The sequence below is a fragment of the Bos indicus x Bos taurus genome, chromosome 18 (assembly GCF_003369695.1).
Source record: "Bos indicus x Bos taurus breed Angus x Brahman F1 hybrid chromosome 18, Bos_hybrid_MaternalHap_v2.0, whole genome shotgun sequence".
Taxonomy (NCBI): Eukaryota; Metazoa; Chordata; class Mammalia; order Artiodactyla; family Bovidae; genus Bos; species Bos indicus x Bos taurus.
In genome coordinates, this window is record NC_040093.1 from 36,597,681 (window position 1) to 36,621,573 (window position 23,893).

At 38.2% G+C, this 23,893-nt stretch overlaps 1 non-coding gene across 1 annotated transcript; it reads right to left on the reverse strand.

Annotated features, from left to right (window-relative positions):
• Positions 1–13,020: 13,020 nt before the first annotated feature.
• On the reverse strand, positions 13,021–13,091 carry TRNAA-AGC. The gene has a single exon. It is a non-coding gene; the product is annotated as a tRNA-Ala (tRNA).
• Between the last annotated feature and the right edge of the window lie 10,802 nt (positions 13,092–23,893).

Genomic DNA, 23,893 nt, shown 5'->3' on the forward strand with positions numbered 1-23,893 from the left:
ATGGAGAGGGGTGGGGGAAAAAGAAATACAGTAGCTAGACAATCCATAAACTAAAACAATCAACCTGTAATTGAATGCACATATGTAGACTGAGATGCTTCCCTAATAGTGAGGCTGTAGGCAATGATTAATGACTGGAAGAAATCAGTAAAGAATTCTTCCTGAGCTCTGAATTGTGCTCTGAATATAAAAATCTGCTGGAACAGGTGACATGTTGCCAAGGGTTCTTAGGAACAGACAGAAGAAATTGCAGATCTGCCAACAATTTATTTCCAAAGACAGAGAGGGATGGTGACGTAGCAGTGTCACAAAATAAGGCAGAAAGCCTTTTTAAATTTTTTCTTCTGTCTGAAGAATGGTGAGCCAGACTATAGTTTTATTATCAGAGCTCCAGAGAAAGACAAAATGCAATAATTAAGAAATCCAAAGGCTGTCATAAAAGACAATATGAAGCAGGAAGTTGAACAATTACTTAAAAGTGTTCAAAAAGCTCAGCTTGGAACTTCACTGCTCTAAATATTTTGGAAGAAATGAAGAGTTATCTCAGGAAAAGGGAAACATTATATTTCTAGATAAATAAAATTGAATACATAAAAATGTTTACTCAGTTGTCCATCAAATATATATTGAAACCCTACAATGCCCCTAAATGTAAGCTTTCTAAGGGAATAAATAAGAGGATACTCTTTGCTGCTCCATCCCCATTAACTAGAACTGAGTCTCCTGCACAGAAGATATTTTAAAAATACCTAATTAAAAAAATTTAATCAAAGAATTAATACAGGGTTTACAAAGGAAAGCTATAAAAAGGAAATATACTTTGTACATTCCTGGATTTTTCTTGCAATTTATAGAATTACAAAGGAGAGGTACACGCACGTGGTCATAGGGTAGCATATGTGTGCTAGTCGCTCAGTTGTGTCCGACTCTTTGCAACCCCATGGACTGTAGACCGCCAGACTCCCCTAACCCATGGGGATTCTCCAGGCAAAAATACTGGAGAAGGTTGCCATGCTCTCCTCCAGGGATTTTCCTGACCCAGGGATCAAAGCAGGTTTCTTGCACCGCAGGCGGATTCTTTACATCTGAGCCACCAGGGAAGCCCTAATGTAGCATATGAAGCAATTATTCTCATACTTTGAATAATACTAATGCCTACGTCTTTACCTGAATGAATCTGATATCTGAGTTGATGCGTAGGCATTGGTATTTGAGAATTTTAACATGCAGCTAGGGTTGTGAAATATAAACACATAAAGAAGAATTAGTCTAGAAGCTCTGAGGGAAGAGGGAGGACTTAACCATTGCAAGTGTAATTTATGTGGGTTGTAGCATCCAGGCGTAGGGACAAATGTGGACAAAAATTCTGTGGCTAGAAAAACATGGTACTGTTAACATGCCTGACAGACGGCCTGGCTTATACACATAGGAAAGAGGTATGCGATGATGTTGCTAAGGTAACCAGGGACCAGAACATACACATGTTTAACTCTATGTCTTAAAAAACTTTTGTGGATTCTTATCAATCTTAGGATAATGAAGGTGGAAAGGTTATGAGAGGAATTTTGCCTTTTAAATCACTACTTTGCCATCAGGATTAAAAATATTAATAAATAGGGGACTTCCCTGGTGGTCCAGCAGTTAAGACTCCATGCAGGGGGCATAGGTTCAATCCCTGGTCAGGGAACTAAGATCCCACATGCCACGTGGCCAATAAATAAATAAATATTAAAAAAAAATGTAAGGGGAAAATATTTGTACAGAGGACCATGAGGAAACTGCTGCAATCTTCTCAACTGAAGTTAATAGTAGTGTGGACTCGACAGAAGATGGAAGTGAGCAGTTCTGCCTGCTATTAATCCCAGGAATCTGAATTCCATGGACAGAAGAGTGTGCATTCCAGGGTTTAGAGAGTCCTGCTCTGGGCCCCCTCCAACAATACAGTTTCTCACAAGGCCTTCAATTTTCCTCTAGGGCCTGTGCAGACCTCCTTTCCTCTATGCTCTCCCAAGGGAGGCCCACACCATTGGTTCAGTTCAGTTCAGTCGCTCAGTCGTGTCTGACTCTTTGCAATCCCATGATTCACAGCACGCCAGGCCTCCCTGTCTATCACCAACTCCCGGAGTTCACTCAAACTCATGTCCATTGAGTCGGTGATGCCATCCAGCCATCTCATCCTCTGTTATCCCCTTCTCCTCCTGCCCCCAATCCCTCCCAGCATCAGGGTCTTTTCCAATGAGTCAACTCTTTTGCATGAGTCAACTCTTTGCAAAGTACTGGAGTTTCAGCTTTAGCATCAGTCCTTCCAATGAACACCCAGGACTGATCTCCTTTAGGATGGACTGGTTGGATCTCCTTGCAGTCCAAGGGACTCTCACAAATCTTCTCCAACACCACAGTTCAAAAGCATCAATTCTTTGGTGCTCAGCTTTCTTCACAGTCTAACTCTCACATCCATACATGACCACTGGAAAAATCATACCCTTGACTAGACAGACCTTTGTTGGCAAAGTAATATCTCTGCTTTTTAATATGCTAAGTTAGTCATAACTTTCCTTCCAAGGAGCAAGTGCCTTTTAATTTCATGGCTACAATCACCATCTACAGTGATTTTGGAGCCCCCAAAAATAAAGTTAGCCACTGTTTCCACTGTTTCCCATCTATTTCCCATGAAGTGATGGGACCAGATGCCATGATCTTAGTTTTCTGAATGCTGAGCGTTAGGCCAACTTTTTCACTCCCCTCTTTCACTTTCATCAAGAGGCTCTTTAGTTCCTCTTCATTTTCTGCTATAAGGGTGGTGTCATCTGCATATCTGAGGTTATTGATATTTCTCCCAGCAATCTTGATTCCAGCTTGTGCTTCTTCCAGCCCAGCGTTTCTCATGATGTACTCTGCATAGAAGTTAAATAAGCAGGGTGACAAGATACAGCCTTGACATACTCCTTTTCCTATTTGGAACCAGACTGTTTTTCCATGTCTAGTTCTAACTGTTGCTTCCTGACCTGCATATAGGTTTCTCAAGAGGCAGGTCAGGTGGTCTGGTATTCCCATCTCTTTTAGAATTTTCCACAGTTTATTGTGATCCACACAGTCAAAGGCTTTGGCATAGTCAGAAAGATTACATTTCTATTTTGTTTAACATCAACCTTTATACCAGCTTAGGATAGCTTTGCTGTGGTTGTATTTGTTGTGGCTACCTTTGTGTTTGTGTATGTGTTTCTGTATGCTCTGATTGAGTGAGATATTAAGACACTTTGCCACTTTCTTGAAGCTGTAGACCACTTAATCCAAACTTATCATAATCACAATCTGAAAAATATAATCAGGAGGGTAGAAATAACTCCAAGTTAGCTCCAGTGTTCTATTTCAATTCTTGAGCATGATGTTGGGGGTCTTTTTAAAAATCACCATTCTCCTCATCAATTTCCTCCAACCCACAGCAGTTCTCGTGCCCACATCTCTTCTCGAACCATCACGTTTCTTCTTACTACCTCCTCTCCATCTCCAGATTCTGCTCAAAGTACCAAGAAGAAACAACCAGCAAGATACTCTGCAGAGTGTAGGGATGAAAATAAACAGAGTAGGGAAATAAAGCCAGAATCTTCTTCAAAGAAGAGAGAGATAAAGGCCAGGATGACTCAGACCCACATAATGTTTGTCCAGACACATTCGAAAAATTACCCTTTTACTAAGAATGCATCAACATTCATAGCTGTTTTTAGCAAATGGACCAAAGCCTCTTTTTGGAGACACAGTGTCTGCTGGCTGACATGTAATATTTGATAATAAAACCTGAGCATGTCAGACAACTGATAGCTATCCTTGACTCTTGTTAGAGTTGGAAACCAATTCAGAAGGTGTAATTTATTTAGAGTTTAGTAAACCATTCAAGAAAAGTTCTGCTGGGAAATCTAAGAGAGAAATTAGAAGCATTCCATCTGATTGAAACTACCGGTGTCCATCTACATAAAACTGACTGACAGATAAGAAAATAGGTAATTACCATCAGTACAACATCTAATGGGGGATGAGATTAAAAGACAAATTAGAATAGCCACCTCTGAAGGCAGAATTTGGAATTTAAAATACATTTGTAAACTAGACAAGAAACCGTTTAAGAAGCACTCTTATGTACTTCAACTGTATTAGGGAGTAAAATACAATGAAATATAAAGAAAATGTCTTCAGGGACTTTCCTGGTGGTCCAGTGGTTAAGACTCTGTGCTCCCAACGCAGGAGGCATGGGGTTGATCCCTGGTCAGGGAACTAAGATCCTGCATGCCAGATGGCATGGCCAAAAATAAATAAACCAACGAATAAACATAATTTTTAAAAATCAAGAGCTTAGTGTAGTATTTGGCCCATATAAACTGCATCTAAGTGGTTATTAAAAAAAAAAAAAAGAAAATTTCTTTAAATTGAAACTTTAGAATTGAAAGTGAAAAAGTAGTAAAACCTTGTCCACCTAAAAGTCTCTACACAAATACTTGTAGCAACTTTATTAATGATCATCAAAAAAAAAAAATGGACACACCAGAGATGTCTTTTACAAGTAGATGGATAGAATAAACTGCAGCACATTCATATAAGAGAATACTATTCAATGACAGAAAGGAATGTGCTATCATGCCATTCAAGGAGATGGATGAATCTTAAATGCATAATACCAAGTGAAAGAAGCCAGTCTGAGAAGGCTACATCCTATAGAATTCCATTTATACGGCAACACTGTAGAGAATATAAACTGATCAATGACTACCAGGAATCAGGAATAAGAGGAAGGTAAACAGATGAAGCATAAGGTTTTTTAAAAAATCTACCTTATTACAATACTGTATTGGTGATACATGACATTATATATGTAAGATCCATAGAAAGAATAAGAAATTAGTTACTCAGTCGTGTCCAAGTCTTTGTGATTCTAGGGACTATAGCCTACCAGGCTCCCCTGTCCATGGACTTCTCTAGACAAGAATACTGGAATGTTAGCCATTCCCTTCTCCAGAAGATCTTCCTGAACCAGGATCAAACTATGTTCTCTTGCATGAATGTGATGAAGTTTATTCTATTCATTAACTTGTAAAAGACATCTCTGGTGAGTCCATTTTCTTGATGATTATTAATAAAGTTAATTAATTGCCTGCATTGGCAGGCAATTTTTTACCATTGAGTCATCAGGAAAATGTATGCAAATTAAAATAAAACATTATATAGGAGACTGGGAGATCCTTGAATGGCATGTAAAATGTGACCAAGGAAGCAAACTAGAGTAGAAATGTAAAAAAAAAAGAAAAAAAAAAAGCCCATTGTAGAAGTGGGGAAAAGGGTGCTGACTTTGGAAGTAAGTGTGGAGTCTGTAAGATTAAAGGTAAGTAGAACTATATAGAAGCACTGTACTCTAACTGATAAAGTACCCTCCCCTACAGTGGTGCTAGTTAATATTTCTAAAATCCCTGTATATGTATACCGTAATGGAACAATTACAAAGAGGGATGTTGGAATTCAGGTTCCAACTATTGGAGTGAGAGGTTACAAATAGGCAAATGGAGCAAGCTACAACGATCCATGTAAAATGGTTTATAGTTGCAGACATCAACCTAAACTAATGTTTACTTTTATATAGATACAGACATACTTACTGACATATGGATATACATGAGTTAGTATACACACACATGCTCCTTTGCTCTATCAGCTGAGACAGCCAAGAAGCAACATCACAGTAGCAATGAGCACAGCTAGTGTATAGAACTTTGTTTCTAATACCATTTGCCAAAAGAGGACTCAGGTCCTCTTGGAGAAATGGCAAATTCTAAGACCCAGAGTGGCATCTTATAGTTTCAGAAAGGAAATACTCAAAACATACACACACAAGGATGGAAGTTGGTCAAAGGAATACAGGAGCCAACTAGAATGGCTCCCAGTGGTAAGGCTATTACAATGTGAAGAAAAAAAAAAATAAAAGTAGCATTGGAATACAGCCCAAAGTATAAAATAAATATCCAAAAGTATGCTCTAAATAAACAAAAGATTAAAAGAAATAAGTGGAAGAGAAAAGTCTCCTGTGTATTTTAAATAACGCATGGTGATATAACACCCTCAAGTAAATAGAACATAACTCCCACTATGTGTATTGCCTTCTTCCCAAAAGTACAGTAAGAAAATGGAAGCAACTCTATATTGGAAAAACATGACAAGCACTACACCAGCTGGTTTGAGCAGTGCTAATACCAACAGTGATAAATCATGTTAATAGTATGTGTAATTGATACTCTATGACACTCCACCAACATGAACTTCCTGCCCCGAGTCCAAACTTCAGATCAATAATGAGAAATAACTGGGAAATCCAAGATGAAGCTCATTCTGTAAAATATCGGATCCAGTTCTCTTGCATATTGTCAAGGTAATTAAAAAAAAAAAAAAAAGTAAAGTCTCAGAAACTGTTGCAGCCAAGAGGAGACTAAAGAGATCTAATAATATCTAATGTAATATCTTGGATAGGATTCTTGGGTGGAAAAATAACATTAGGTGAAAGCTATTGAATCTAAAGAAATTATGGTCTTTGATTGATAATAATTTATTAATATTGATTAGTGAATTTAGGCAAATATTTCAGAGTAACATAAAATGTTAATTAAAAATACTGGAAAGGGTAGAAGGTATTTAAATCTCTCTACTATGATCACAAATTTTCTGTGAATCTAAACTGGTATAAAACAAAAATTTCACTAAAGAGCTGTTGTAGACATCAGCTTAGGAATATTTTTATTTAATAAGCATAACCAATGCCAGGTACTAACAGTAATGTAATAACTAGTGTACAGACTCTGTCTAAAGTATTGGACAATTTGTTTTCATAATCTCTCATATCCTCTCATTTTAGATGTAAATTTTGTGACAGTGTAATTTATCCTTATATTTACATCTTAGATGTAAATTTTGTGACAGTATCTTATTTATCCTTATATTCTCATATTGTCTAGCACCATCAGTTTGTAAATAGATGTGCTGGAAAGTTTTAGTAGAATTGAAGTAGCATACATAAATGGTTCCACACAACCTGGTAGTTGCAATATGAGCGTTCATAATCACTGCAAAAGTTCAAATGTATCATTCATTGTAGAAGGATTCTGACCACACAACATGGATTTCGTGGTCAGTAGATAAAATTAATATTCACTGCAGACTAAAGAGAGATTAAATTTCAATTGGTACCTGAAATCCTGAGTCACAGCATGAGCAATGTTTGAATAGACTGTCAAGAAGAACCTTGCACCTGAATTCAACACTGATAAACTTTTGATTTTATAAATGAGTGTGGGCTTCCCTGGTGGCTCAGTGGTAAAGAATCTGCTTGCCAATGCAGTAGACACAGGGTCTGATCTCTGGTCTGGGGCGATCCCACATGCCTCAGAGCAACTAAGCCTGTGTGCCACAACTACTGATTTCTCTCCCTCTGGAGTCTGAGCTCCGCAGCATGAGAAGCCACCACGACTAGAAGCCCTCGCAGCTCAACTAGAGAGTAGCCCTTGCTCACAGCAGCCAGAGAAAAACCCACACTGCAATAAACATCTAGGATGGCCAATAATAAATAAATGAAATTATTTTTTACATTATTAAAAAATTCCTATTAAAAAAAAGGAGTATGTAGTGTACCTATCTTGAGTGCCTCAATAAGTGTTTACTTAAATTAAAAATGCTGTGCTGTGTGAGGTCACTCAGTCGTGTCTGACTCTTTGCTACCCCATGGACTGCAGCCCACCAGGCTCCTCTGTCTGTGGGACTCTCCAGGCAAGAGCACTACAGTGGATTGCTGTATCCTCCTCCAGGAGATCTTCCCAACCCAGGGATCGAACTCACGTCTCCTGCATTGGCAGGTGGATTCTTTACCGCTGTGCCACCTGGGAAGCCCAGGAGTAACTTGAAAGGTATATAATACGATGTCACTTTGAGCCAAATTCATGCCTCTGTGCAGTTTCAAATTGCTATGTGACTGCATGACTGCTGAACAGAATTCACTGTTAATCACAACAGCTTAGCTAACAGTACCCAACATCTTCATATCAAACTCCGCATTTAATAGTCACAGTGAATAATACGCCTTTTACTTATAAATTGTTTCTAGTTTATTTCAGTGGATTTTAAGAAGTTTTTAAAATACTGAAAATAAAATGTGCACAAAATAAACATTAAAAGGAGTTCAAAAGTATATTCAATGAAGAGTCTATTTCCCAAAAAAGAACACCAATATTTCTTTCTAGATGTAACCATTATGCTTTATATGTCTTTTCTATGCATAGAAAACTTGATTTTTGTCCTTTTTACACAGAATATTTTTTTTAATAAATGGAATGTATTCTAATGTAACCATGCCCCTAGTGATGGATATTTAGCTTATTTTCAGCCTTAAGCTCTTATCAACAATGTGATGAAAATCTTCTTTTACTTACAAGTATGTGTAAATGTACATCGCCCATGTATATACATCTTCAGACTTCATTCAACATTGTTTTTGCATTATATGTGCATTTTTATTTTGGATACTGCCAACCTGACCTCATAAGAGATTGCACAAATTCACTGTTTTCCTACATCTTTACTAAGTCATATTTTGTCAGCTCTGACCAAGGTTTAAAACTAAGATGCACAGACAAGCACAAGAAACAAGTAATACTTGAAATCACGTGATAAATATGTGTATTGGCCATCATCCTGGAAAAAAGCAGATGCTTTGTTAAATCGTTTTCAATCTTTTTTAAGGCACCAGGTTTCTGTAGGGTACAGATTAATTTATATATTTACCTATAGTTTTAAATAAGATTTGTTTCATGTATATATTCACAATATCCTATATTTTAAGCTTGGTGAGAGAGCTGTCAGTCAGGAGTTGTGGCTTTGGGTAGAGAAAGGTATTATCAAAGTGCAGCTCAACAGGAAAGGAGTCTACGTTCCTCCTTTTTTCATCGTCCAATTTCCATAGGCCAAATACAACTAAAATTCAAGAGCAAGGGAGCCCAAATGATATTCTAAACAGGCTAGTTTTCAGAGTCACAGAGCAAGGTCAGAAAAGGCTAGATATTACCATACTGAGTGAAGTAAGACAGACAGAGAAAGACAAATATATGATACCGCTGCTGCAGTTTAGTCACTGAGTTGTGTCCGACTCTTTGCTACCGCATGGACTGTAGCCCACCAGGCTCCTCTGTCCATGGGATTGTCCAGGCAAGAATACTGGAGTGGGTTGCCATTTCCTTCTCCAGGGGATCTTCCTGACCCAGGGATCAACCCCATGTCTCCTGCATTGACAGGGGATTCTTTACCTCTGAGCCACCAGGGAAGACTTGAGAAGAATATGTAGACCCAAAGAGAAGAAGTTTCATGTTAGAATACAGTGGAAGGCAATATTGTTAAACAAAGAATCACGGATTTCTTTGAACTTGAAATTCCACCAGAGCTAATCTTTCTAATCACTTTGTTTTTTAAAATGGAAAAATGCAGATCTAGAAAAGTTACTTGTAAAAATGTGGGTCTAGTAAGGGAAAGTGCTTGATTCTAAACACAGGATGTTAATCTCCCCCAGGGCTCTGAGCTATCTCTTCACCTATTCATGATGTGTCTCATATAACTGACAGAGATATTTACAGAGACCTGTTCATTCTGTGGGGACTTCCCTGTAGCTCAGATGGTAAAGAATCTGTCTGCAATGCAGGAGACCAGGTTTGATCCCTGGGTTGTGAACATCCTTTGCAGAAGGGAATGGCAACCCATTCCAGTATTCTTGCCTGGAGAATCCCATGGACAGAGGAGCCTGGTGGGCTACAGTCTGTGAGGTCTCAAAGAGTCGGACACGACTGAGCGACTAAGAAGACAATACTATTCTTTCTGTGATTAGTCCTTCAGTATACCTCTTTCTAGATAATCTGTAGCTATTTTGAATCAACACAATGGTGATATATAAAGGAATGGATGAAATTGTTTTAGGTAACTCTCTCAGGCTACTTTCCTTCCAATATTTCATTTCCCATAAGGAATGTTGGGTTTCCACTAAAAAGTTCAAAAAAAGTATTTTAATTTAAAAATAAATACATGCATATGCACATGGGCATATATATATACACACACACACATACACACATATACATGTATATGTGTATGTACATTTTACTATGTTATAACAATAAGAAAGGGGGCTTTCCTGGTAGCTCACCTGGTAAAGAATTTGCCTGCAATGCAGGAGACCCCAGTTTGATTCCTGGGTCAGGAAGATCCCTTGGAGAAGGAAATGGCAAACCTGGAAAAGGAAATAGCAACCCACTCCAGTATTCTCGCCTGGAAAATCCCATGGACAGAGAAGCCTGGTGGGCTACAGTCTATGGGGTCTCAAAGAGTCGGACACGACTGAGCAAAGAATAAAAATAAACAGATCATATCATAATGCAGAAAAAAACTCTATAAACTGTCTTTAAAACTAGAAATAAGCAACTACATTTGACATAGATTTATTTCAAATATTGTTATTTGGGATATTAAAAACAAAGAATTCTTGGAGCTGAAAGATCACTTCCAAATGCCCACTACCTCCCATCATTTTCATATGTGAAAATTCAGGAGGTAAAGAAAATCTCATTCTTGGTTTTAAGAATTAAAACTGAACTTTACACAAAATTTCCCAGGATCAGAATCTGAAGAGAAAAAAAAAAAAAAACTGTTGAAATAATCCAAAGCTTGTCTGCTTCATGGGTTTATGTGATGAAGCATGTGAGCTTAGAGAAGCCAGCTCATCAGTGAATAAGGAGTGTTCTGCAATAGTGCAGAGTCATGTATGAGAAAAACGAGTCCTTAGAAGAGGAAGAGGAAGAGGAATAGAGAGGCTCAGGTTCTGGTTTCTGTAAAGTCAGACTGTACCTCTGTTCCTAAAGCTATAAAACAACACTGAAACCACTATATATGTGAGAACTCACATATATAATCGAGCAAGCTTCAGCAAGTTTTTGTATTTTTGATATAAAACTAGATTTGACTAATATAGAAGTTCTCTGTATCTTTAACCAAGCCTGGTTAAAAAATATCATCTGATATTTTTTCTTGCATTTCAAATTTTGGTTGCACGAAATTTAATATGCTATCTATAAAGATATCTAGGGTTTTAGAGAGCTCTACTACATGCTGATAGAAACCCCCAAAAGATCCCTGGACTGTAGACACTTTCACACAAAGCAGAAGTGACATCTCTTAGTGAAATATTGGGTCCAATATTCCTTTCTATGAATTTTGGTCCATTCACTGAATGTATTTTCTAAAACCCAGAGCACTCATGTGCTTATTTATTTTATTTATTGTTTTATTATTTTCTCCACCATTGGATTATCAGGTCCTAACAAAAATTCCTGAGGATGGGCCCTTTTTAGGAGTATAATTAATAGATCCAAGAAGCCTTCATGTCCTCTAACATCTATGATCATCATAAATGTTCAAAGGCTTTGATGAATACTCAAAAGCAAGATTAGAGGAGCAAGTTGCCAGGAGCTCTAAAATCATTTAAGCATAATCTCTTTGTGAATTCAGCCACTATTCAACATAGCCAGGATCTAAGAAATATTAAAGATTTGGAAAATCCAAACTCTCCATTTGCTGAAAAGAAAAGGCTACAAATGTAGGCCTTTTTACTCTTCTCCTGGGTCTATACTCACAGATAATACGGTGTTTTAAAGAAGTCGTAAACACTTACAATCTCATCTAAAATAAAAATAGAAGAATGGAGAAACTGAAATAAATGAAGAGAAAGGAGGGGAAGTATTAGACTGGAAAAGCCTCAAGGATTTTATGATATTTTCAAACATCTCCTCCTCCTCCCAAAACTTCACTAATGATCAAAGGCTGACAGAGTGAAAGGCATTTTCCCCAGGGTCCTACAACTAATTCTGATGACCGACTAAATCTCAAGTCCCTCGTATCTGGTTTTATGGTGTGAATAAGAAGCAGACACACTCAGACTTTACCCAAGCCTGGATGTCTGACACAGGTGCCATTTGGCTCAAATGTCCTTTCAACTAATCAGCAGCTCCATGCCTAGAGGAAAAGCTGCTCATTTAGAAAAGTCTGTGGGGAGTTCCTCAGTGATTCAATTAAGAATCCGCCTGCCATATAATGCAGAGGACATTAATGGGACACCTGGAAGATTCTAATGCCATCAGGCAGCTAAGCCTGTGTGCCACCACTACTGAGCCCATGCTCCATAAGAAGAGAAGCCACTGCAGTGAGAAGCCTGCACACGGCCACGAAGAGTAGCCCTGGCTCACTGCAATCAGAGAAAGCCTGTGTGCAGCAACCAAGACCCAGCAAAAAAATTTAAAAAAAATAAAATTAAAAAAAAATCTGTGGCCCAGATTTATCACACTCTATGTTTTTGTTTTGGTTTCTGCTTTTGTTTTTGTGCTTTGGCCCCATCCCATCTTTAAACAAATTTATTTGGTCCCAATACTGAAAATTAAAGGGATTGCCCATGATGTTCTGGATTTCTGGTGTTTCACTAAGATGAATGAGTACTGTCAACAGTTGGTCAGCATCACTGACTTTCAGGTGTAACTAGTCTCCTCAGACAGGAAATGCATGATTTAATTCCCCTCTGCTTCCAGCCTGCTTCATTTATTTCTATTTCTTGCCAAGCACTGATATTTGATATTCCCTTAGGTTTCCTAATAACAACTCCATGTCCCACTGGTGTTTCTTTAAAAAGTCCACTTTCTCTTGCATAGAGAATGCTTCCATCTACAATGTGTGTTAGTCGCTCAGTCATGTCCGACTCTTTGCAACCCCATGGACCCCATGGAGACCACTAGCCTCCTCTGTCCGTGAAATTCTCCAGGCAAGAATACTGGAGTAGGTTGCCATTTCCATCGCCAGGGGAACTTCCCATCTCAGGGATCCAACCTGGGTCTCCCGCATGGCAGGCGAATTCTTTACCATTAGCCAATGGAAGCGAATATGAAGATGGGGGAAGCCCAAATATGAAGATGGGAGTACTGGGATTGAACCCAGGGTCTCATACATGCTAAGCATGCACTCTACCACTGAGCCACACCCCCAGGCTCCATCTACAATACAAACTGTATAGTTTAGTGGCTAAGAATATGGGCTTTGGAGTCAGACTACCTTAATTTAAATTCTGCTTTCACAACTTCCTAGTTGTATGAGATTTGGCAAACAATTTAACAACTCTTGCCTCAGTTTTGTCACCTACAAAATGGGGTTGGTACTATTACTAAGCTCACATTATTGTGTTAGCTATTGTGAGCATTCATTGGATAAAGAAAGAATACATTTGCCAGAGAGTATTTCCTATTCTTTTACATTTAAGTGCTAGCTATTATCATATTATCTTCTTAGGTAAGTCTTCTTGTCCCATAAAATGCAAATGTGATTCATGTAGCCAAGTCAACATGGTAAATCCCTGGATTCACACATGTAGACCTTGCTTCACCCAAAGAGCGTGCATTGTCTTCTCTGCTCTAATTATCAACCTTATTGTGTCCAAGTGAGGATATTAAAATTTTTAATATCTCTGTTCCTGTATTCCATTAAAATATAACAAAAACATTACAAGAAAAAGAAAAGATCTGTTGGCAACAATCTTTAGAATATTCCACAAAATAAGTCAAATACAGTAGTGAACCTCTCTCTCTTTTTTTTTCCCCTATATGAGAATGGAAAATATCTGACATCCATGTGTATGTCTCTGTCAGACAAAACTAATCCACCATGGGGCTCTTTCCCAAAGACTTCAGATTTGAACATACACTCCTCATCAGAGTGGTTCAGAAACATACTACCTTATTACTGGAGTTGATCCATATATTGAAAACTATTATTTAGCTATTTTCTTATCTGTTAACTGTACTATCGCTCTATCATCCATGTTCAAAAATCTAAGAGCCATCTTCAATTTCTTTCTCTCCCAGGATAGAGCATTAGTTTCAATATCCAGCCAATTATACTCCTACAATGTCTTTTGAAATGGCCTCTTTCTCTCAGTTTTCATTGTTTTGCCTTGGTTTGGGCTTTCATTGCTTGGAACTTAGGCAGGGGCACTGACTTCTAACAGCTTCTCTGCCTCAAGTCCCCTTCAGGTAATTCTTCCCAAATTGATTTTCTAAGAGTACAGGTTAAATCATGTCATTCCTTCCTTTGTGACTCCTCAGTGTCTATTCTATTTCCAGCACAATTATGGCCCAATCTACCCGGTATTCAAAACCTCCGAAGATCTGCCTTCAACTTCCATCTACAACCTTATCTCTAAAAATGGTCCTTGAATCTAGCCACAGTTTCTTCACTCCATTTCTTCAACATGGCTTTTAATTATTCAGTCCTTGTTTGTTCATGACTTGTCTCTGTCTCTACATTTAAAATATATGCTCATCTGTCTAATATCTCTCTCTATATAAAGTACCTCAAAATGTTTTTATTTTATAAGAATATATTCCATGGATTTTTAAAGTGTACTGTATATATTACCTCATATATATTTATATATCACATTGTATTATAACTAGTTATGCATAACTCAAACTCTAAAGGGAAAGAAATCATGGGCCAGCAAATATTTCTGAATGTCAACTTTGTTTATATCTGCATTTTCAAGTGCATAATCCATGTACTGCCTACAAATAGAGATGGGAGAACAAGTAGAAAAAGGTGAAACAAACTAGTTTTGCTTTTGTTTTTGTTTTTTTTTGCAATATTGTGGTGAAAGGGAAAGCGTTAAGTCACTCAGTCATGTCCAACTCTTTGCAACCCTATGGACTGTTGCCTGCCCGGCCCCTCTGTCCATGGAATTTTCCAGGCAAGAATACTGGAGTGGGTGGTTAGTCCCTTTGCCAGAGAATCTTTCCAACCCAGGAATCAAAGTCAGGTCTCCTGCATTGCAGGCAGATTCTTTACCTCCTGAGCCACCAGGGAAGCCCCAAACTTGTGATGATTCTGATCAATTATTAGGTGGAAGAGAATAGGAAGATGTCTTCCTATTTAATGTAAAGAAAGAATTTTATGTAATTTTTAAATTTTTTAATTAACTTATTTATTTGGGTCATGCTACAAAGCTTGTGGGATTTCAGTTTCCTGACCAGGAACTGAACTTGGCTTATGGCGGCAAAAGCCTGCAAGTCTAACCACCAGACCATCAGGGAACTCCTTTTTTTGTTTTGTTTTAGCAATTTTTAATTATTCAGGTTCTGACCCTTTCAGTACAAATATGGAATTGTTTGATCTAATAATAAAGTTATTTCAGTCTCACTATGCATATTCTTTTTAGTAACTAAATTTTATCTTTAATTTTTAAAAATAATAGTTTATTTCAATATGGTCCCAATAAGAGCACCAATTGGAAAGCATCACTGAACTAGCATTTCTACAACTGGTTCAGGATAGTAAGTGGCCACTAGTCTTCATTTCACATTTGTGAGGGCAAATGCTTATCACTTTCAATCACTCATTTTTCTGCCAGTCCTCCAGTTTAATTTAAAGCTGCTGCTGCTGCTAAGTCACTTCAGTCGTGTCCGACTCTGTGTGACCCCATAGACGGCAGCCCACCAGGCTCCCCTGTCCCTGGGATTCTCCAGGCAAGAACACTGGAGTGGGTTGCCATTTCCTTCTCCAATGCATGAAAGTGAAAAATGAAAGTGAAGTTGCTCAGTCATATCCGATTCTTTGCGACCCCATGAACCACAGCACGCCAGGCCTCCCTGTCCATCACCAACTCTCAGATTTTACCCAAACTCATGTCCATTGAGTCAGTGATGCCATCCAATCATTTCATCTTCTGCCGTCCCCTTCTCCTCCTGCATTCAATCTTTCCCAGCATGAGGGTCTTTTCAAATGAGTCAGCTCTTTGCATCAGGTGACCAAAGTATTGGCGTTTCAGCTTCAACATCAGTCCTTCCAATGAACACTCAAGACTGATCTTTAGGATGGACTGGTTGGATCTCCTTGCAGTCCAAGGGACTCAAACAGTTTTATGCACATGTAAATAATATTGATGTACTTAAAAGCACTCTTAAATATTTGTAAATAGGTAATAAAATTATGCTTCTCTAAATCTGAAAGTGGTGATGATAATATAAAAAGTTAGCTAGATCTGGAACTAGAAGACTATTCTCCACCTTAAGTAGCTGTGGGATGCTATGAAAGACTGGAGTTTCTCATAGATTAAAGCAGAGACCTTGTTACTGAAACCAGCATAAACAGAGAAGGGAAGGAACCCATTTATTCAATTTTCCTACAAGACTGGACATGAGGGAGGACTTAAGCTGGAGGCACATGAAGGAGATGGGTCAGGAAGCTTCAAATGCCACTTCCCATGTTGCCAATACACACACATATACATCCAATAGCTGCAATGATTTCCATAATTCATGCAACAGGTTTCACATAGTCAAACGTTCTCTTCTTAAAATTTCAGAGCAGCAGCCATCACAATATTTTCCCATGCTTTTTTTTTTTTTTTTGCCTTTATTGGGGAATCATTTTATTTCCAGGAAGGAAATACAATAAGGTAAGGTATAGATTTCAAATCCTTAGTTCAGTGGATAGATCAGAAAATGTATAATGAATTAGAGTTTTAAAAAAATGGGCATAGTGATCATATAAAAGTACACAAGAAAAATATTTTGGTTTGTTTTTCATAATTTGAAAGTTGCAGAGACTGTGTATATATAACCTAACATTAATTGAATCTTCTCTAAAGTTTCATACATTCTTATAAGATTCTTATACATTCTTATAAGTCACTTTGGATTCTCAGCTATTAAGCTTAACAGACAGTTCATGAAACAAGATATTAATTGGACAGTTAACTCAATATAATACCATCAAACAGAGTTAAACACTCAAATCACTACAAAGTCAAGACTAGTCTAGCAATTCTTGGCTAGATATGAAGTTCACCACTCTAGTGGATGTGGCTACACTCTAGTGAACTCAGAAAGGCAATCATTACATGATGCTTTCTGGGAATTACAACCAATACAATATGCAAGACTTGGAAAAACAACATCAGTGGTGTCCTCAAGCTGACAAAATTTTTCTTAGCTTGCCAAATTTTGTCAGTCTGTTTCCTTCTTATGCCTTATCATTTTGCCATTCATCCTAAGTATAGAATATCCATTAAGTAGTCTTGCTACAAATCAGACACTACAGATGATATTTGAACATTTCCACTACCTAGCGCTTAAAATGTTAATACATTCTTGCCCAGAAGCAAATGGAACATCTGGAGCTACTTCCAAGTGAAGTCACGAGTGCAGTTTGCCTTCTGAATAGGAATGTGATGGGTGGGCTAGAGGGCAAACCAGTGGCATGCATGACAGAAAGCAGGCACAGTGGAAAAAAGAAGCAGGCATTTTAGGAACATGCTCCCTGTAAAAAATGGCTGTAATAGTCACTAGAGTATTTCATTTGCAAATGACTCTCTTCCACTTTAAAGAAAATTTTGAAACGTTGATCTGTGACTATTGAATAAATCAAATTATTCTTCTGTGGTGATGAGGAATCTATTAAAGCTATCATGAGGTAGCAATTTACATCTTTCTCACACCATATGGCTTGTCACTACACCCAAAGTTCGGCACTTGAGTTCAAACCCCTTGGAAAAACTGTAGGCATTAATGATTAGAACTCTGGGCTGCTTTTTTCATAAAGAGAAGAAAATAAAAGGAGACATTAATCCGAAAGGTACGAGACATTGTGGATAGTATTAAAAATGAGGGTAATTTGCTTACAATTTACAAATCCACACTTAATACTCAATAAGAGACATTATTGTTCATGCAACACATATCATAAATCTTGGGACCTAGGTTTTGGAATTTCTATAAACTTATTTTCAAATAATTCTAAGGTTCAGAGGTAGAAGACAGTCTTTCTGAAACAAGAAAGGGGCTCCTTTAGAGCTCCACTGCCAGCCCTTTCAGTGTTGATGTCACAGAGTTATACTTTTATAGATTGTGTGTGCAACAACATAAACTGATAATCTTTTAAATGCATTAGTCTTATATTATGCAGAAAATAAGATTTGGAATTACAAAGCAAAGTTACAATAATATAAGCTTTTACACTAACAATCTTCTTTCTTTCTTTTTTCTTTAAAGGCATTAGTCTCTGAAATCAGGTAGGGAACAAAAAGTGAAGTTACAAAGCAGTGTTATAATAATATTTCCTTCTCTAATTGCCCATGTACTCATCTTTACTGAAATCTTTACTTTCCCATACAGCTTCAATTTACTACCTAATGTACTTTCACCTTTCCTTGCAGGACTCCTTGAGGGTTTCTCTCAAGGCAGGTAGAATGGTCATAAACTCCCTCAGCTTTTGTTTATCTGCAAATGTCTTAATATCTCCCTTACTTTTGAAAGACAGTTTTACCGGATATGGAATTTTTGGCTGAATTCTCCCTGCCCCCTTTTAGGATTTTGAATACATTGACTGATTGTCTTCTGCCTTTCAAAGTTTCTGATGAAAAATCTGCTGATATTCTTATTGAGGATCCTTTTTTGTGTGTGACAATTTGCTTCTTTCTTGCTGCTTTCATGTTGCTACTCCTGATGATGTCCCTTAGGTCTCTTAGGCTCTGTTTGTTTTTCCTCAGTACTTTTTCTTTATGTTCCTCAAACAATAATTCTAATTATTCTATCTTCAAGTTCACTGATTCTTCTTCTGTTTGACCTCTGAATTTCCCTATAAGATTTTTATTTCACTTGTTATACTGACAGCTCCAGATTTTCTTTTTTGTTTCTTTTAAATTTTCTATCTCTTTACTGACATTTCCATTTTATTTATACATTGTTGTATTGACCCTCTCCAAATCTTCATTTAGTTCTCCAAGTAGCTTTAAGACAACTGTTTTAAAATCTTTGTCTAGTATATCTGCCATTAGGTCTTTTTTCACAGTTTCTGTTTATTTATTTGAATGGACCGTGCTTCCCTGTTTCCTTATATGCCCTGTGCTTTTGTTTGTTTGTTTGCTTGTTTAACATTTAAATCTAATAATCTGTATGTGTGCTCAGTCACTCAGTCATATTCAATTCTTTGTGACCCCATACATAGACTGTTTAGTTCAGTTTAGTCACTCAGTCGTGTCCAACTGTTTGTGACCGCATGAACCACAGCACACCAGGCCTCCCTGTCCATCATCAACTCCCGGAGTCCACCCAAACCCATGTCCATTGAGTCGGGGTTGCCATCCAACCATCTCATCCTCTGTCATCCCCTTCTCCTCCTGCCCTCAGTCTTTCCCTGCATCAGGGTCTTTTCCAATGAGTCAGTTCCTCGCATCAGGTGGCCAAAATATTGGAGTTTCAGCTTCACCATCAGTCCTTCCAATGAACATAGATTGCAACTCTACTCTATCCATGGAATTTTCCAAGCAAGAATACTGGAGCGGGTTGCCATTTCCTACTCCAGGGAAAATCTAATAATATAGTACTATGACTCTGGAAATCAGATTCTACCTCTTCCATGGGTTTTCTGATTTTGTTATTTCTTTGGTTTATTTGATTTTTATAGGCTGTCTCTTATGCCAAGGATCAGCCTGAGGTGTGAAGTTTTTCAGTTCTTCTCTGATCCTTTCTCTGGACATGTATGGTCACTCTCTGCTTTTGTCTGCATATGCAAGTTGTTTTTGAATGTCCTAGTCTTTAATGTGTGGTTTCTAAAAGAGGAAAAAAAAAAAAAAAGAAATTCTGTGGGATGGGAGAACAGTGGTCCTTTAAATCCCTTAGAAGTCACTTCACCTCAAGGGGAGGGGTGCTTGTGAAAACGGGGGAGGTGCAAAAACAATGGCTGCCAGCCTCTTTGTCTGCACAGATTTGTCTGTAACCAGAAGCAGAAACCAGTGACAGAAAAGAGCTTCCCAATATGTAAAGGGCAGGGTTCTTTCTGCCCACATTGACTTCCATAAGCTGTGTGCAAGCTGCTCCTTGTGCATGTGTTCACACACACGCACAGCTGCCTGCCTACCACGTGGCTGAGGGAGGAGAATGGGCAGCTGCTACTTGGCTATGAGATAAAATTGACCAAAATCAGTGCAATTTACCAGCCAAGGTTTTTCCTGGAAGTTGCAAGCCTCCAACAGACTCCAGACTTCCAAACTAGTTATATTAGATAGGTTCTGCCAGTGTAATTAGTGTCTAAGTAGGGAGATATATTCCTAGTGCTAACTACTTCACCATTTTCCCTTAATCCTCTCTAGTTTCCACACCTTTTATCTGTATATACATATATCTGTATAATAAAACATTGCACTACATGATTAGGCAAAATTGAGACTGACTTTTTCTTTTTTAATATACTGAAGGCAGCTATTAAAAGTGAAATGTAAGAGAATAAAATGGTAAAATTTCATTAACTGATAATATCACTTAAATTTGGTTATCAGTTTAACAACAGTGCTCATATACCATGAGTTGCCAAGGTGAATCTCATTAGAGTTCAATAATAAACAATGTCTGTTGCCAGGACTTCTATTTATTATAGCTCAGTTATATATAGAAACTGAATTTTTAAAAGCAGAAGTGATCATTTAAAACTGTTGTGTTAAGTGATTACCAAATAACACAGGGTTTAAAACTGAGATAGATTTCAGAAGGCAGAGTATTAGGAGAAGAGTCTTTGAGGAGAGTGGTGCTTGGCCCAACTCTTAATGGAAGTAATGAGCAGAGAGCATATTGCAAAGAACATTTGAAGTGTGCCACCAGTGTATAAAGAACTGTATGATTAGTTTGTTTCTAGCATTCTTTCCTTCCCCCTAACAAACCACATAGTGTATTCTTTTTTTTTTTTAATTTTACCCCAAATGAATATCTCTCATATCTCATTTCCCCAAGATCCTTAAATATGAATGACTAGTTAATCTTGAACTACAGGGTATTAATACAATAGAAGCTCAAAGCTGAATTAGAATTTAGCTGCCTTTTGCCTATGTGATCATAAGCAAGTTGTTCAAGTGAAAACCTGATACAACTGAATCTACCCTTTTCATGTGAACATTAAATGTGACAATGCATTTAGGTTGCTTGACTTTCCATCACCTATGTATATATTCATATTTTACATTAGCATGGCCCTTTCTGGAATTTTGACAGGTAGAAACATTCTTTTCTAATAGTGTTCCTAGGAGGTAAAATATTAAAGACAGATGTGTGCCAAGTCGCTTCAGTTGTGTCCAACTCTTTGTGATCTCATGGACTGTAGCCCATCAGCCTCCTACGTCCATGGGATTTCCCAGGCAAGAATACTGGAGTGGGTAGCCATTCTCTTCTCCAGTGGATCGTACCGGTCCAGGGGTCAAACCAACATCTCTTATGTCTTCTGCATTGGCAGGCAGGTTCTTTACCACTAGCGCACCTGAGAAACCCTTAAAACAGATACTCCTATATTCATATATTTGAACCACTCTCTTTTTGAGCACAGCATAGTGGACTATCCAGGACACAAGGACTTGGCCTAAAAAATGTTTCCCACAGTTTCAGACTATGATAAAAACCAAAAGATGTAAGAAACCAAGCCAATGGAAACTTGTGAGCTATAGAGGGAAGCTCAGGGAAGAAGTAGCCATTAAAAACTTTCAGTATCTTCAAGGATGGTAAGGATAAAGAAATGAGAAGAAAACCGTGGACCAGGAATTCAGTAGATTAGAACAGAACTTCTTACAAATCAACATTCTGTTTGTACTTCTCATGACATAGAAGGGCTAACTTGTTGAAAATCCTGGGGATACAGGGAATATTTACAGAAAATGAATTCCACTAAAGAATACAGCATATAGTGAAATAAAGATATCAACTAGTTTAAAAACTGTAACTTTGAATTAAATGCTAAATTGTAGCAGACTCTCCCCATGTCTATACTTGAAAGTAGGCTTCCTTGGTAGCTCAGGGGTAAAGAATCTGTCTGCAACACAGGAGACACAGGAGACGAGGGTTCAATTTCTGGGTTGGGAAGATCCCCTGGAGGAGGGCATGGAACCCACTCCAGTATTTTTGCCTGGAGAATCCTATGGACAGAGGAGTCCTGTGGGCTACAGTCCATATGGTCACACGGTCAGACATGACTGAAGGGACTTGGCACACACACACACATACCTGAAAGCATTAGGCATGGTCTAGAGTTCAACAGTCTAACCTTAAGCATCTTCCAGAATTTCTAGAATGTGTTTTTCACTATGTTACTTGTATCACAGCCTCTGTTCATTCTTCAGAGGCTTCTGACAGAAAAAATTAAAAAAAATAAAAAAGAAGGGGTGGGGGTGGAATTCCTATTCCCAAATGACACATTTCCCCACTGGTCATCATCTTTTATGGCCATGAATTATTCTTTGTAGGTTATATAGTTACTTTATTTCTATTTGGGGGCCTTTTTCTTTCTTTTTTTTTTTCATTCTGACCTCTGGCCTCCTTTTTTGTACAGAATCAATTCAGTTTAGTTCAGTCACTCAGTCATGCCCTAATCTTTGCGGCCCCATAGACTGCAACACACCAGGCCTCCCTGTTCATCACCAACTCCTAGAGTCTCCTCAAATTCATGTCCATTGAGTCGGTGATGCCATCCAACCATCTCATCCTCTGTCATGCCCTTCTGCTCACACCTTCAATCCTTCCCAGCATCAGGGTCTTTTCCAATTAGTTGGTTCTTTGAATCAGGTAACCAAAGTACTGGAGTTTCAGCTTCAGCATCAGTCCTTTCAATGAACATTCAGGATTGATTTCCTTTAGGATGGACTGGTTGGATCTCCTTGCAGTCCAAGGGACTCTCAAGAGTCTTCTCCAACACCACAGTTCAAAAGCATCAATTCTTTGGTGCTCAGCTTTCTTCACAGTCCAACTCTCACATCCATACATGACCACTGGAAAAACCATAGTTTGACTAGACAGACCTTTGTTGCCAAGTAATGTCTCTGCTTTTTAATATGCTGCCTCGGTTGGTCATAACTTTCCTTCCAAGGAGTGTCTTTTAACTTCATGGCTGCAGTCACCACCTGCAGAGATTTTGGAGCCTCAAAAAATAGTCTGTCACTGTTTCCATTCTTTCCCCATCTATTTGCCATGAAGTGATAGGACCGGATGCCATGATTTTAGTTTTCTGAATGTTGAGTTTTAAGCCAACTTTTTCACTCTCCTCTTTCACTTTCATCAAAAGGCTCTATAGTTCTTCACTTTCTGCCATAAGGGTGGTGTCATTTGTGTATCTGTGGTTATTGATATTTCTCCAAGCAATCTTGATTCCAGCTTGTGCTTCATCCAGCCCAGGGTTTCTCATGATGTACTCCACATATAAGTGAAATAAGCAGGGTGACAATATACAGCCTTGACGTACTCCTTTCCCAATTTGGAACCCGTCAATTGTTCCATGTCCAGTTCTAACTGTTGCTTCCTGACCTGCATACAGGTTTCTCAGGAGGCAGGTCAGGTGGCCTTGTATTCTTACGTCTTCCCGAATTTTCCACAGTTTGTGGTGATCCACACAGTTGAGGCTTTGGCATAGTCAATAAAGCAGGAATAAATGTTTTTCTGGAACTCTCTTGCTTTTTCCATGATCCAGCAGATGTTGGCAATTTAATCTCTGGTTCCTCTGCCTTTTCTAAATCCAGCTTGAACATCTGGAAGTTCATGGTTCATGTACTGTTGAAGCCTGGCTTGGAGAATTTTGAGCATTACTTGGCTAGTGTGTGAGATGAGTGCAATTGTGTGGTAGTTTGAGCATTCACTGGCAATGCTTTTCTTTGGGATTGGAATAAAAACTGACCTTTTCTAGTCCTGTGGCCACTGCTGAGTTTTCCAAATTTGCTTGCATATTCCAAATTTGCTGGCATATTGAGTGCAGCACTTTCAAAGAACCTTGT